This window comes from Arvicola amphibius, chromosome 2 (genome assembly GCF_903992535.2).
Source record: "Arvicola amphibius chromosome 2, mArvAmp1.2, whole genome shotgun sequence".
NCBI lineage: Eukaryota > Metazoa > Chordata > Mammalia > Rodentia > Cricetidae > Arvicola > Arvicola amphibius.
The window spans coordinates 122257253-122270412 of NC_052048.2; the positions used below are offsets into that span (position 1 = coordinate 122257253).

Here is a 13160-nt window from a genome sequence, read left to right on the forward strand (position 1 = left end):
CACCTTTAATCCCAGCACTCGGGAGGCAGAGGCAGGCGGATCTCTGTGAGTTCGAGGCCAACCTGGTCTACAAGAGCTAGTTCCAGGTCAGGATCCAAAGCTACAGAGAAACCCTGTCTCGAAAACCAACCAACCAAATAAATAAATAACTATAAGAAATAAAAAATAAAGAAAAGAAAGCACAGACTGTACCTCCCTTTTTAACTAAATGCTTCCAGCTGACGTATGTCTGGAACGGAGTCTTCCACTCCCCCCACGCACTAAGTTCACATATTTAAACATGTCCCTCTGTCCCCCGGCTCTTCAGTTCTCAGGGAGAAAGTCAATAATTCATTTCAACATTTGAACTTAGCTGAAAAAGGTTTTTGGTCTTGTGTGTGTGTGTGTGTGTGTGTGTGTGTGTGTGTGTGAGTCAGCCCACACATGGGAGGTGAAAGAATCCCAAAAGAGCAACCGCGAGTTTGCCACAGGCTGGGAGCACATTCTTTTCAAGGGTCACAGAATGCTGAGGCTTGTAGTAGCTTCAGGAAAAATGACCTCTGACACCTGGTGGTTTGGACGGATTAAGGTGAGTCCTACCATGAGGCGGGCAGCAGCAGCTGGAAGAGACCACACAGGGCACTCCGTTGACCTCCAGCTGGCTAGCTCCTCTCCCTGGAGATCTCTTCCGGGTGGGAGGGAAGGCCCATTGCCAGAGGACAGTCTGGTGTTTTCTGCTTCAGCTGCAGAAACTTCCCCTGCCCCTTCCATCCCCCCCCCCTCTGCATTCTCTGTCTGGGAACAACATTTAGAGAGGAGGAGAGATGTGAAGCCGAGACAGCCCCTGGTGCCTGGGGAAGAAACAGTCCTTTGTTCAAGCATTTCTCCTTCAGACTTGAAGGACACTCCTAGTTTTGATTTTTTTGTTTGTTTGTTTGTAATTGGGTAGTTACTAAGGAAATATACTTTGGCAAGATAAATTCCTGAGTTGAACCAAATACACCTAATTATTACCTCATAACACATAGCATCCACTCTCCATGATAGTGAGCAGAGGGAGGCTAAGGTGCATCACCCGGAGGAGTGTGCTCAGTGACATGTGGGTCTCTATGTCCAGGGATTCCACCCTTCTCTCTGCTGCAGGCATTGTGTGGGTGTCCTGGGTAGGCCTGTTTCTGCACCAACCTGCTAAACCCAATATAGAAGTAGACAGGTAAAGACGGTGTTACAGTTTGGAGATAGACTGTCTCCATAGGAAAATGTTCATGTTTGGGGGCCCTGTTGCTAGATGGTGGTCAATTTTGGGAAGTTCTGGAAACTTTAGAAGATATCTAGGCAATAGGTAACAGGGCAGGATCTTGGAAGAAATCCTGCCCCATCCCCCTTTCTCTCTCTCTCTCTCTCTCTCTCTCTCTCTCTCTCTCTCTCTCTCTCTCTCTCTCTCTCTTTCTCTCTCTCTCTCTGCTTCATATCTTCAGGCACTGCCATGTGCTCCTGTCCACACCACACTTCCCCTGCCACGTGCTCCTGTTCACACCACACTTCCCCTGCCACATGCTCCTGTCTACCACACTTCCCCTGCCACGTGCTCCTGTTCACACCACACTTCCCCTGCCACATGCTCCTGTTCACACCACACTTCCCCTGCCATATGCTCCTGTCTACCACACTTCCCCTGCCACATGCTCCTGTTCACACCACACTTCTCCTGCCACATGCGCCTGTCTACCACACTTCCCCTGCCACGTGCTCCTGTCCACCACACTTCCCCTGCCACATGCTCCTGTTCACACCACACTTCCCCTGCCACGTGCTCCTGCCCACACTACACTTCCCCTGCCACGTGCTCCTGTCCACACTACACTTCCCCTGCCACAGGCCCCAAACAACCAAGCTGACTGTGATGGATTGACCTTAGCAAAACTGTGAGTCAAATAAACCTTTCCACTCTTAGATGCTTCTCCCTAGTATTTGGTCAGAGTTAAACAAAGTGACTAATAGAGAAGGCAGCTATAGAGAGCATGATTGGCTATCAGGAGGGGTAGGAACCTGAACATATGCTCTCATAATGTGTGTTTGGTGTGTAAGGCTAGGACAGGTACGTGGCATCATGGGCACATATTCGTTTGTTTAAGAGGTCCAAAGACTTCCTAAAGAATAAGTTAGTACTCCTCCCCTCCTGTGGATTATGAATGGTTAAAAAAAAACCCATAAACAAACAAACAAACAAACAAAAAGTCAGCACCTCCCATAATTCAGGGAGGTGTATCTTTCTAGAAACCTCCATGGGAAAAGCAGGTTACAATTGTGTCCTTCCTTTGCACTCTGTCTCCTCCAAATCTGAAAGTCTGGGCCCCCATGCTTCAGTGTTAATTGTTCTTAAACCAAAAAGAAAGAATTCTTTCTTTCATTTTTTTAATGCAAAGAAAATATATTTGGCCATATGTTTACAAAGAACATTTTAAAAGAGATTTGAAGATAAAATTCTACCACAAAAAATGAGTTTTTTTGTTGCTTGTTTTATACAAACAAGACATTTAAATGCAAGTTTTAAGTCCCACACAGCATCATAAGTTAGCTAGAAAACTAAAATGCACCTGGGAAATGGTTTACCTTTGGCTCACTCAGCAGTCAGACAGACCTAAAGACAAATCAATTTCAGATGAGAATATGGTCACTTGGAATGAAATCTAAGAAGCTGGACAGCAGCTACCTGGTAACAAACACCTGTGGCCTACCTTAGCTTGCCAGTTCCTCTCCAGGGAGCATCACACACCTTGGAGAAGAAGGCACACCATTTTAACAGAGGAGCGAACTGAGAGTCACTGAGGTTTACAATGAACAATCACTTCATTGTAAATGGCAGAACCAAGCTACCGAGAATGCATTGGTGCTCCGGGGCATGCATCTCTGCTACTCGGGAGCAGCACCCACACTCCGGGGCATGGACCTCTGCTACTCAGGGGCAGCACTGGCGCTCCGGGGCATGCATCTCTGCTACTTGGGAGCAGCACCCTGCTTTTCTCTATCACCTTCCTTCCCTGCTAAAAGTGCCAATCATTTTGGAGCCATGCATTTCAACTCTGGCATTCACAAGCATTGAGTGCAATGGTGAATTTGCCTGTTCCTAACCCACGGGCATGATTACGGCTCTGAAGAGTAAAGATCCCAGAACTAAAGCCGGCTCTCCTGTCTTCCTTAGTACCTGTGAAATGCGGGCCCATTAGAGAGCCAGAAAGGAGAGCAGCTGAGGTGAGTTCTCAGCCGTGCAGCACGAGAGTCTGCTTGGGCCCTGACAATCCCATGACATGAGACACACTAAGGTGAACCAGATCTGGGAGAAACAGTCAGGGACCTTTTTGTGATGTCCACACTCCAATGCCAGGAAGAGAGGAGGGTTACATAAGGCTGGGAAGTTGAAAAGATTTGAAGAGTCACAAATAGATAAGACATATTTCATTTACTGGCACATAGGTTGCTAGGAGGGTAGATGCCAGCAGGCACCCAGGCACACACTGGCACACACAGGCTGCACAGAGGCACACCTACAGACCAATACAGATCCTTAGAACCTGGGTACACCTGGAGGTTGTAGCAAGAATCTACAGTCATAAATGGGTTGGCAGCTAGCAGGCCAAATAACATGGTTAACAGTTTACATAAAGGTGAGCAATAAGAGACCCTGCCTCAAATACGGTCAAGGCAATAATTGACACCAAGCTCTGACCTCCACAAAAGCACGGTGGCATGCATGTTTCTGCATTTGCATGTAAATGTACACTCATGTATGTGCATGTACACACACACACACACAAACACACACACACACACACACAAACGCACACCAGAAGGCATTGGAAGGAAGAGGACTCGGTGTTTGCACGTCGTTAGGAGCTCCAGGATGCCTCAGTACTTTGGTCCTGAACTTTCAGCTAAGGAACTTGCAGTTTTTCACCTCTTCCGCTCCAAACCTTGGGATCCTTGGCCTGTGCGATCCTGCTCAGTTCAGGGAAGACTGATATCTCTGGTTCCTCCATGCTGACCTCACCTTATGCCTTTGAGGGCCCTAGACTCTCAGCCAGAAAAGACCCTCAACACAGACAGATCGCTCAAATGCCCAGCTTTGCACGCACGTGGAACTCTGAGACCTTTGCTTCATGTTGTTCGTCTCCAGGCCACCGTGCCTGCCCTGGCCTCCACCCAGCCCTGATGGAGGCCCCAACATGTGTGCCTCAAACCAGACAGGCCCCCAGAGTTTGGCAAAGCATCCTACATGCACTAATTTTTGCGTCAATGGCGCCGGCCCACGCCATCCACACCCAGCATCTGCAATGCCTTGGAGCCTACCAATGAACTAACGTTTCTAGAATATTCATAATCATCATGGAGTTATGCTCTGAGAACACTTATCTAGTTTCCGATTTGTCCTCGTCCTGGATGCCTTAGCAGGTCCTTGCTGTAGCTGCTCACACTTACTGTTACCAGGAGGGCAGCCAGCCAAGGGGAGGATGGGCCAGGACGTTGCCGTCATTCGGTTCTGCACAAACAGTACTTGGAAAAAAATAAACGATGAGCTTAGGAGATAACTTCCCAGCTCATCCATCTCTCCCGAACAATACAAAGGTTCACTATGTTTAAGGAGTAAACATTTAGTGGTACCCTTCTGGAGTGTTGGCCTGGGGCCTATTTCTTCCGCTTGTTTGTAAGTGGAGACATATTGAAGGGAGAGTTGTGCGTTCTCTTTACAAACCCTGCCTTAGTTTCAGTGTCTCCCCTGTAGTGAAGCAATCCCTTGCAATGTATGGGAACTGGCTCCAGGACCCTCTATGGATATGAAAATCTACAGATGCCCAAGTCCCTTGCATGAGTGGTGTGGTGTTTGCATGTAACCCAGCCCCATCCCTCCACATGTTTTAGATAATCCCCAGTTCGCACACATTTCCTAATGCACTGTAAGTGCTGGGGAAACAGATGTATTGTTTAGAGAGTAATTGTAAGAAACAAGTTTCTACATATTTAATACAGATGCAATCCTTCCCCCCACCAAACGTTTCAATTTGTGGTTGGCTGGCTCCACAAATACAAAGTAGGCAGATACAGAGAAATAATAACACAGAAATATTTTAACAAAAAGCTCTGATGGCAAAAAATTCAACGAAACCTCACTGAACAGGGCTAGAGAGAAGGCTTCATGGCTGAGTACTTGCTATCCTTCCAGATGACCCAGGTTCCTTTCCCAGCACCCACGACGGTACACACATCCATGTGTAATACCCCAGGACGGTACACACATCCATGTGTAATACCCCAGGATGGTACACATCTGTGTGTATTACCAGTCCCAGGTGATCCAAACCTTCCTCTGGCCTCCAAGAGTACTGCATTCATGGTGCATAGACATGCAGGCAGGCAAAACACCCCTACCCATAAAATGGGAGAAAAAAATCAATTTTGCTAAGCATACATTAGAACATAGTACCTGTAAGGGAATTCTTGTTACTCTTCGGAACTTGCGTGAGTCCCCTGAAGAAGTGTCTGAAACAAGAGATGTGCCTCCATCCCAGGTAGGAAGGCGGCCGGGCTGACTCCAGGTCCCAGAGGAGTGGGGAAAAGTCCTTGAGCTCCCAGAGACAAGTGAGCAGCACCAGGGGCCAGTAGCTGAAGGAGAGGCAGAGGGAGGTACATTTCTCGTCTGCCATGCCACGCTCGCTCATGTTTCTGCTGTCTGGAGCCTTCTGTCTGGTGGAAGGGACAGCTCTTGCTTTCTTTCTGTTTTAGAGAAGATAATGACACGCACAGGTTGATACATTGAAGAGACACAGTATGTGGAATGTGGCATCTGCTAACCAATACCATCTCAAGCTCTTTCCCCTGTACCAGCAGCGTACTGAGTGTCCAAGTAAACATCGTCACTTATGAGTCCCACCGGCCCCATCCACACATACGGTTAGTCTGGGAATGAACTGTAGCTCCTGTGCTCCAAGCTGGAGGAGTCTGTGCACTGCAGTACCCAGGGCTGCTACGCCAGTCTGTGCACTCCAGTACCCGGGACTGCGATGCCAGTGTGTGCACTGCAGTACCCGGGACTGCGATGCCAGTCTGTGCACTCCAGTACCCCAGACTCCTATGCCAGTTTGGAGGCTGGGAGCTCTGATAGCCTTCAGTACCCACGCCCTGGTGTTCACTTCACTAATCCATTTCTCCCCTGAAGTAACATGCGGGTGACTTGGCTTTTGTCCTCCTGGGAAATGGTGGCAAGGGACCAGGATTGACCCAAAGCATTTAGGAGGCACAAAAGCAAATGTGATGTGTGGCTGCCCTTCCCTTCTGGCTGGGCCACTGTTTAAACACAGAGCTACAGTTCCAAAGGCAAGCTCCTGCAGAAGTTGGCAAATAAGACCTGCGGGCCAAAGTCACGCTGAGCTAAACCCGCTGATTTATACTCTTCTTGCAGATGGCTTCTTGCAGAGCAGAGTTAAGTAGCTGGCTGCAGAACCACAAAACCAGAAAATTCTTTTCTCAGAAGCATTTTTTTTTTAGGTATTTGAACTCCATAAAGAAGATCCAGGAAACAGCTCTGAGTTTGAAATTGTTTTGCTTCTTTCTACCCTCATGTGTCCCAGTCATATGACAAGACTAAATTGTAGCATGAGGTACAAACAGGAATGGGTCAGAAAACCTTCCCTTCCTCCTCTCCAGTGGTGGCCTTCACGGGGGCAAGTGGCCTCACTACACAGTCCCCATGTTCCCAGAAGTCCCCTTGGCTGGGTCTCCTGCCATAGGCTGGTCCTTATCTGTCTGTAACTCGGGTTTTTTTTCTCTCCACAACTCCCGCAAAGATATACCTTTATGTCAGAGTTTTCCCTAGGGGATAGGACTACAGACTCTCTGCCTGCCACACCTCCTCACACAAAGGTGCTAAACTTGGCACAAATAACACCATGGGCAGCTGCAGGCAAATCAAAGGGAATACAAATCAGTGTGCAATAGGGTCTGGGGTCATGACCCATTCCAGCAGTCATCTCTTTATTGCCACACCCCCTTCTTTGGAAACATTATCTTGCTTGCTATTCCATAGTGGCAGCTGCATGACCTCTCTTCCCTGGTCTTCAATAACTGAGTCAACAGCGGACACAGGCCCCCGTTGAATCAATCAGGCCTCTTCATCTGTACTTGGGATTGGAACCCTGAAAGCTCAAGGCCACCAGCTGTCTGTGGGTACTGGACTGGTGAGATGCTATAGGATGAAGGTACAGAGCAGTGGTTCTCAACCTGTGGGTTGAGACCCCCTTTGCGGGTCGAATCACCTTTTCACAGGGTAACCTAAGACCGCGTGCCTATCAGATATTTCCATTACAATTCATAACAGTAGCAAAATTACAGCTATGAAGCAGCAACGAAAGTAATTGTATGGTTGGGGTCAGCACACCATGAGGAACTGTACTGAGGGGTTGCAGCGTTAGGAAGGTTGAGAACCACTGATCTATGGGGAATCAGCTAGAGGGAACCAGCTGTATGCAGTCAATACAGTCAGAGGATCTAGACTGAGGGCAGTCATGGAGAAATGCCGAGACAAAGACAGCTGAGAGAGCGGCTTGGGAGAACCGCTGCTGGAGACCCCACCTATTGAGTGTCTCAAGCTGGGCGTTGTCACATTCCTTCACGAATGTGAAAGTCATTCTCTGATTGCTTACAACAGTCTGAGTGGGTTTCTGGCTAGAAACAAAATGTTTCTCCGTGCTAAGATGAAAGAATTGGGGTGAAAGCTGAGCAAAAGATAGTAAGGGAGCCAAAGGGGGGCTTTTCCAGAGAGAGTAATCTTAGGAGTCCCAGCTCATGCACAATAACCCATACATGTATGGAAACAATGAGACAGTCTGCTTCAGGGTGTCAGCTTGCCCAGGTTTCTGTTTGGACAAGTGTGGTACATTTACTTAGGTATATAATCTTAGCATTGGGTGTCATTGCTGAGCAGACGCAGACCTGGCAACCATAAAGAAAATATGGACGGATGAGACCAACCTAACTCTAAATCTTGAATTGTCTTTAACAAAGGCATTAGGAACAAAACCGAAGGCAACTGGATCTTGTGGATGCGCATGAACTCCCTCCTGTTGCAGACTGCACACTTCTTCAAGGGAGGCCATTGGCTGGGCCCAGCCTTGACTTCATGGTTGCGCCATCTGCCAAGAGTATTGCAACTGTTGGCAGGGAGACCAGGGCCTCTCCTTGTCTCAGGGTGAGACAATTAACCGGAAGGAAGAAGGAAGGCACGGGACGTGAGGAAAACTGTCTGAGAGAAGTGGAGGGAGCAAGAGATTTGGAGACGATTAGCTGTTGCTTCCTTTTCTGCGGCTGAGGTGTTCTTCCTGCCACCCTCATGGCACACTGACTCACTGGCGTGTGGCTGTTTGAGGGACTTGCTGTAAAAAGCAGCTCAGGAGCTTTGAAAGCTGGCAACAACAGTGACATTACGTGAGTGGTCCTAACAGTGATTCAGAATTCAAACCTACTTCATCATTCCTGAAGCCTGTGGTTGGGCAAATTCATTTATTGCATGGACGGACCAAAGGCCTCTGAGCAGACTTTTCAACATCTGACATTTCCTTCCTATTTCCTTTTCTCCTAAGCAAAATTCCCTTTATTTTTACCACCCACTAGAAGGGAGAATTGAAATTAGGTCCTTTTATTTAATAGCTTGCCAAACAATAAACAGCTCTCTCAAACTAAGCCACATCTTATCTAGGGAGAGGGCAATAAAAATTGTGATTTATGCAGTCAAGAGGATGGTGAGACATTTTTATAGCATCACAGATGGTTTTGCAAATTGCAGAGCAGCGTTATTTGGTTCTGTGTATCGCAGTCTTTCAGCCTGTAATGTGCAAACTGCGAGCAGGCTCCTTCCCGCATCTCCGGTTGCTTGGGTAGACCGTGATCGTCAATGCATAGAAGTGTCTTGAGTCTTACAGAGGAGATTCAGATGGTGAAATTGGTCCATTTTCACTGCATGGCAGGTTAATATGAGGGAGGCTTACAGGAATGTTTATGGGAAAGTGATTTGACCCAGAGGATGCTAGACTTCACGCGGCCCCTTGTGCTGTTTGCAGGGATGTGAATATGCAGAGGACCATTAATTTGCGTGCACCGTCCACAGCCCTAGAGCAATCCTTTGAGGCACCCGAAGGGTAGGATAATAAGAGAAACGAGATCCACACTTACATTTCACTCCGCCTATGCATGTCTGGAATACAGTCTCCGGTCCAGCCTGAGGATACGTGTGTGCAACATGTGTGATTTGCTGTAGCAGAACGCCTATGACAGACGACTTAAAGGAGGAGAGATAGTTTTGGCTCACAGTTTCTGAGGCTTCAGTCCATGGATATTTAGTTCCATCTCTTTGGGTCATGGCAAAGCAGAAGTGGGGATCAAGTGGTGAAACAAAGGGAAGTGGGGGAGAGGGAGGGAGAAAGTGGGAGGGAGAGGTAGGCAGGAGAGGAATACCTGGGATAAACATCTATAGCTAGAGCCTTCAAGGGCAGACTTCTAAAGACATCAATTAGCTCTAAGTTTCTGTCATTGTCCAGTAGCCAATTAAACAATAAACCCATCCGTAGGTCAATCAGTTATCCAGGTGGGAGCACTTTAGTCATCTGAACACGGCTGGGGATCATGCCTTCTGCAAATAAGCATTTAGGGAATGTTTAAAATCCAGACCATGACAATGGATATTAGATCTAGTCTCAGTATTCCTCTGGTCACCTTTTCTTCGGGCCAAGCCGTGGGTGCTGTGTCCTTGAGATTGGCCAACCTGGGTCAGAGGAAGTCCCCAGAACAGTGTTGAAAGCACAAGGCCTGGAGCCATCTTGGCTGCACGTGAATGCCAGCTCCACTCTGGGATTTGAAGTGTTGCTTCATCTTTAAAATGGGCATGCTACAAATACGCCTACAGAGAAGGCTCTCAGGATAACTAAATGGGACGAGATCTGTAGGGCAGTTAGCTCCCTTCCTGCCACCATAAATGATGGCTGTTTTGAAAAGCACAGGGGGTGGTGTCTTAGTTAGGGTTCACAGCTCTTATAAAGGAAAATATTCATTGGGGCGGCTCCCTTTCAGTTTCAGAGGTTCAGTCCACTCTCATCATGGTGGGGAGCATGGCGACATGCAGGCAGACATGGTGCTGGCTACATCTTGATCAGGAGGCAACAGGAAGTGGACTCTCTGTCACAATGAGCAAAGTTTGAGCAAAAGAGACCTCAAAGCCCTCCCCCACAGTGACACATTTCCTCAACAAGGCCATACCTACTTCTACAAGGCCACACCTCCTAATAGTGCCACTCCCTTTGGAATTATGGGGTCTAGTTACATTCAGACTACTATAGGCGGGGAGCAGTGGTTCTTCCAAAGGCAGAGCCCAATGTTTTCCCTTGCTTTTATTTATTTTTCTTGCATAAAATTTTCTCTTTTAAATTGTAACCAGATAAAATTGCTGGAATTTTAGAATTCACATGATTGAACTGATAAATCTTTGGTAGTTTTATTGTGTTTCTAATTTTAACGAAAGTCTGCATTCTTTTCTTTTTTTCTCCTTTTGGGATTTTAGGGCATTGTGCTGGAAAATAGGCATTGCATTGGTGTGAGATTGTACTTTGACATGGGATGTACATTGATATAAGATGTACATTGATATGGGACTTAGATCGTGGTATATCCTATAAGATCCACCTCTGGGCTGTACATTATAGTTCAAAGGGCTTATGTTTCTGAATTTAAGGACAACCATAAGCACCAAAACCCAGAGTTTGCAGAAAAAGAGCATGGTCGTTTTGTGTATACCGAACACACAGTGGAGAAATGTTGGCTTTTTATGTGCCAATTCTTGGTCCTCAGTGAAGTGAGTCCTGCCACCAGGTCCATTTCTCAGATGTGAAAATAGAACTTTAAAGTGACTGCCCTATGCCACTAGGAAGTGATAGGATCAAAATCCAAACCAAAGGCATCTGGGCTGACAGCCCACGTTTCGGCAATTTGCTGCCCTTCTGAGCATCCGTACTCGGCAGTGGCAGACCTGCACGGACTAGCCTTGGACTCTGACGTTTAGCTCTGCCATCCCACGGCAGCTGGCAGGTTCGTGTGAGGCCACCAGTGACTAGTGCCAAATCACCAGGTGTGGTGCCCAGAATGAGAGGATGAGCGAATGGGGACAATGAAGAAAGACTCTGCCGGTTGGAATGCGCATGTCCAGAACACACGAAGATGCTGCAAAGCATGCCAGTTCCACATGCTCATAAAAATGCCCATGCATTTATTTCAGTGGGAACACAGGGTGGCTATTTCATTCCTTCTTCTTGATGAAATGGTTAGAATTTTATTCAGCAATGCCTTCCATGGACAACAGAAATGATGAACATTAGCCTCATTTGCTGTCTTCGTTTCTTCTCCTGTTCCGTAAGTTCCCACCCGTACCTCCATCTTCGCCTCTTGCTCACTGTGCTCTTTCATAGCATGTAACCAACTCATTCAGGCATCAACTCACACATTTTCCCCTCGAGCGGATGTAGTTTGGCTCCCCTCCCTGAATCGCTGGCCCTCTTACCTTTGGCGAATGACTTTGCCAGGAAGATTAAGGGAAAGAGTGGTACTTCCTTTAGGAGATCTAGCCCGTTTAACATGTATCATCTCACATTGACTTTTATAAGCACTTAATGCCCCCCATGGTACATACAGTCACACAGCTATCCCTTCCTACATGAATGCTCACTTGTTCCACAGTACTCAGACTGACCAAGGTCATGTCTATGACCTATGAGCCTATGATAGGTTTACTTGAAGTGTGCCCGACACTCGAGCCTGATCTCTCGACACTAAACCAGACTGTCCTTCCAGTAGGTCGGGCTGTGGCCCTTTGACATAACTTTCCCTAGGAAGCGTAAACAGCCGCTGTTTACTCTAGGGATGGAAGCGCCAGGGGCTGTAGAGTTTTTTGGACTGTGACTGGGGCTTTCTGAATTTAGGATGAAAAATGAAGGTGATTTAGCAGATTCCATTTGTACAGACAGGGATCCTGGAACTCCCCAACATCTAGGGGAAAGAATGCATTCAAGTATGCAGCATAGACTCATTGTGTCTTAGGCTGAGCTGGACTTCATGATGACCTCCTCTGACCCCATTGTTGGCTGCAGAGGAAGTCAAGAAATCAAGAAGCTTGATGAATTTTCTGAAGAAGCAGCCCTGTTTGAGGCAGGCCAAGACTGAAATTGACTTTTATTAAAAAAATAACTTGCTTTTCCCAGTCCACCTTCATTCTGCTTGGGTTTGCTTGTTTGTAAGAAGTCGTGAAGATCAGAAAATTAAGTGCCTTGTAAAAATACAATTTCATATTAGAAAGTTTTATGGCAAATAATTGTAACCATAATGTCGACCGTTCTAAACCTGTGGATTGTGAAGTGTTTCTGCCTTTTACCAAGCTGATATATAGAATTCCAGAGTCACACTTGTGTCCAATAAATTTCCAGAGATCTGGACGATTTCCTGTAAAAACTCAGTTGAATGCTGACTGCCAAAGTTGAGAAACCCAGGATTTCCCAGCAGCTCCTACTTTCTTGTCTGGAGGAAATGCAAACTGCATAGCAGGCAACCTTTCCCAGCTTTCCCCTCTGCTGGCCCCGCAGCTCGAACCCTACCAACCCTTTCTGTCCTTGCGACTTTGTACATTTCTCTTAGGATCCTGTATGCGCCCTTCCCTCAAAGCTCATCACGTAAGCAGCACGTTCCCGAGTTGAAGGTTCCTATTTTTTTCTCCACACTCCAGGACTTCTGGCCTAAAATGTAGGCAAATTTAGCCTTGTTTCTGGTGTAAGTCTGAATCAATCACTTGAATTCTTTGGCCCTTAATTTCTCCCTAATAATTCCTGCCTGGTTTCCTCCAAGGCTGTTCTGAACATTTCAAAAGTTAGAGATCTTGAAGTCAGACATACTGACTTTGGTCTCTGGTGTCAGAACTGAAAGAACAGGGTCCTTGTGGTTCGCTAATCCCCGGCAAGATTTCTGAGGCTCTGAAGTCATCGAAGTCCTGATCAATGACACAGCCAGGGCCAATCTGCAGGGCTTCCCGGAAGTTCCCTCACTGTTTAGCTTTGACAAACACCACGGAGACAGCATGCAATTATTTTATTAATTAATAG

At 47.0% G+C, this 13160-nt stretch overlaps 1 long non-coding RNA gene across 1 annotated transcript; it reads left to right on the top strand.

Moving 5' to 3' along the window:
- Positions 1-417: 417 nt before the first annotated feature.
- Positions 418-8709, top strand: LOC119808101. The gene is made up of 2 exons (XR_005284400.1): positions 418-568; positions 8035-8709. It is a non-coding gene; the product is annotated as an uncharacterized LOC119808101 (long non-coding RNA).
- The last annotated feature ends 4451 nt before the right edge of the window (positions 8710-13160 follow it).